General features: G+C 51.9%; 1 pseudogene; it reads right to left on the reverse strand.

Annotated features, from left to right (window-relative positions):
• Window positions 1-3,367, reverse strand: part of LOC119334153 — a 13,891-nt pseudogene that overhangs the window by 9,120 nt on the left and 1,404 nt on the right.

The following is a 3,367-nucleotide window of genomic DNA, read 5'->3' on the forward strand; positions in this document are numbered from 1 at the left end:
GGCGCTAACCCTAGCCGCCGCCGGCGGCCCCTCCCCCCTTCTCCTCTCCCTCGCCACCACCGGAGGCGGTCGCCGGAAAGCTGCGCGTCCGCCGGGGAGGGTGGTGGCGGGGATCTTGTCCGCCTGTTTCGCGCAGGGGATTCGGAGCCGGGGCGGCAGCCTCGGGTGGTGGTGCGTCGTCGTCTTCAGCCCGCGGCGTCGCTGGTGCTGGCCGCCCCCTTGGCCACGCGGGTGGCAAGGCGGCGGCAGGTGGTGGCTGTGGGGCACGGTGCCGCGGGGGCGCCCGCCCCGGATCCGACGCCTTTGCCCCCGATCCGTTCGGCCTCTATCAGATCTGGCTTCCGGCTGGCCCTGGTCGCCGGCGTCGCGTCTGTGGTAGGGGTGGAGGAGATGGGGGACCTGGAGAAATCCACGGCTGGCCATGCCGGCCACAACGACGGCGACGCCTGAGGGCGCTGTCTCCTACCTGTAGGCGCCGTCAAGGTGCCCCCTTTCCCCCTTCTGCTTCTCTCCCCTGCTCGTGCACCGGGGTGAAAACCCAAATCCCCCTGGATTGGGCGGCAGCGACGCTCGCGGCGTCGCCACCTCCATGGAGGTGCCGCCTTCGATTGAGCATGGGGAGGTGGCATGTTCGATCTGGTTGGTGGGCGTCCGATGGCGACATGGTTGGCGTTGGCGGGGTCTTGGTGGTTCTTCTCCAAGTCAGTGGCTCCCCAACCATGTCTGCTCTGTCACCAGCAGCCCCACCTTGCTTTTTGCTTCTCCTTGAGTGTTGGTTCCCCCCTGCTCCATGTTTGCCTATGTGGAGCTCGGCGGCGCGAGTTAGTGGTGCCCTGGTCAGGCTCTCCGGGCGGCAATGGCGTCGGTTGTACATCTTTGCTCTAGGGAGAGCGTTTGCATCGCCCGACGGATCGGCGCCTCGTGCCAGGCGAGGGGCTAGGGAGCCCCTTCGGAGTTGCAGGATGTTGTCAACGATGCGGTTGGAGTCAATGGAGCTGTCAGCGTTCCCTTACATGCTAGTTGGATCTCCGCAAGGCTTGCTGGTGTACGGGATGGATTGAACTCGGTGGAGGGCTTCATTGTCTTCAAGCTGGTCCTGTTCTTTAGTTTCTTCATCTTTGCTTGTAGATGGTAGGAAGCCTTTTAGCTGCTTGCACAGCACTATGTATCCTTTTAGCTGTTTCTTTGTTCTTTTTTTGTAAGTTGGCGGTTGCTGTACTCCTGGCCGGTTGATGGCTTTGTTAATTCAAAGTCGGGCTCGACTTGAGCCTTCGTTCTAAAAAAAAAAAGTGCAGGCTGAAACCAGAGATATGCATTGTCAGGCCATGGTTGAGGCTTTTATGTAATAGCTGGTTACCGTGAAGCATAGATTTCAGAGAATGGAGCCCTATTCATGCCCGAACAGTTAGTATTGCATACCTGAACAAATGCACCATTTGTATCTGCAATGTAACGATACAGCTCGCCGTTACGGACACGGTCAATCTGAGCCTTGATCCACCGGATCTGTCCTTTCAGCTTGTACTTGTCAATCAAATTGTGCATCTTGTTGATCTCGTCTATCTCTTCTCGGTCCTTGGACTGTGCAGCATTCAGGAGGCCTGCAACGACGACGAGGTTCACAAGGTCCTTGACCTTCTTGTTCTGGCCATACCACTCCACTAGTCTAGTGATGTTCTTCACCTCTACTAGTCCACTAGTCCACTAGTCCACTAGTCCAGTGATGCCATCGAGAAAATGATTGGCTTATTTTTGTCTGCCAGATACCCTCTGAATTTGGTAGCATTACAACAGTTAGCAACTTTGTCTGATCAAACAAAAGTATGTGTGTTCCCAAGGGACTTGACTTACATGTGTTCGTCTGTATCCTCCTTGCTGTACAGTAACTCCTCAATCTGTGGGTGTAAGCCTGTCAGCCGCTTCTGCTTCTGTGTGTAGGGGAAGTAGACGGACTAATCGGCACCAGGTGCAGCAATGTTGAACTTCGGATCAAAGACATTGATGCCCGTGGCGAAGCGGCAAAGACCGGGCATTGTGAATGCATAGTGGTGTTCATATTGACCAGGCTTCTCCTTGCTGCACAATATGTCAATGTTAGAAGTTTCTAGGTGCAAGTACTCAAGCGCTGTTAGAGCACTCAAGTTACAGCAGTATTCATTCTAGTGATGATAAAGTCAGTAGTATTCATGGCAATCATATCGGCAGTAAATTAGCAGGAGAAGTGGTATTTTTGGTCCAGCTCTCTCCACTTAGCATCTGAGTTCTCATACTTTGTCTTCTCGAGAGCATGTGCAATTGTTCCCTGTCAGAAAGAGCACTTAGGGATGTCATATCAACTGTGGTTGGTGGTATAAGAAATCTTGAGGAATCCTATTTAATTAGATATTTTTTCACCTGTGTTACGCCTAGTTTGCTCGACATGAGGGATGCCACCAAGTTGCCGTCAGTGTAGTTGCCAATGATCAAGTCTGGTTTGCCCTCTAGAATGTCAAGAATTTTGGCAGAAGCATTCTAAAATCATGCCAGGATGAAATTTTACTGAATATCACTAACATGAGAATGCTGATAATTAATAATTCGCAGCTGGCAAACCTGAGTATATCTCCCTGTTAGAATAAATCCGAGGCATACCGTTGATCATCCGAGAACCAAGCAATCACACAAGCACGACATCGAGATTTGTTAATGAGGTTCACCATTATGGTTACATCCCGGGGCCTGACTACGGGCGCTCCTCCCCGTGACACCGTCACAATACCGCACCTCTGCCGCCCGGGCGCCGGCACACGCCGCCGGCTCCCCCGCGTGCCCGTGCTATTATGTTGGCATATGTTACATCGTGTGTCTAGCCCCGCTATATATGAGAGGCCTAGGATACAAGTGTCCTACTTGGACACGATTCCATATCCTATGTAAACACAATACTACTCGGAGTCCAATTGTAACCTACCTTGTACACAATATTCGACACAACTCTAACATCTAGGTACGGGTAAATGTCAAACCGGGACACCCACTGGCGCAAATCTTTCCCGTCTTCAGTCTTGAATGGTACACGGAGTATTTGTGAATATTTTGTATTTTCAACCTGTTCGAGCTCCACATTACATTTTGTGCCTTTGGAATCTGGTATCAGTCTTGTTAGCTGCGGCGCAATAGTAGCCATTAGTTTAGCAGTTCTACAAATGACATAGCAGGAATGGCTAGGATCACGGCCTTACCACAAGAATCTTTGGTGTTATATGCAAACCCTGCTGCTTGATTCTTTGCACCAGCTCCTCTTCCATGGACCTGACTTGGTCCAGGATGTAGACAACCTGTCTTAGAAAAACCATGCCTTCAGAATGTGATACCCTGATCAGAGTAT

The sequence above is a fragment of the Triticum dicoccoides genome, chromosome 7A, assembly GCF_002162155.2.
Source record: "Triticum dicoccoides isolate Atlit2015 ecotype Zavitan chromosome 7A, WEW_v2.0, whole genome shotgun sequence".
NCBI classification, from domain to species: Eukaryota; Viridiplantae; Streptophyta; class Magnoliopsida; order Poales; family Poaceae; genus Triticum; species Triticum dicoccoides.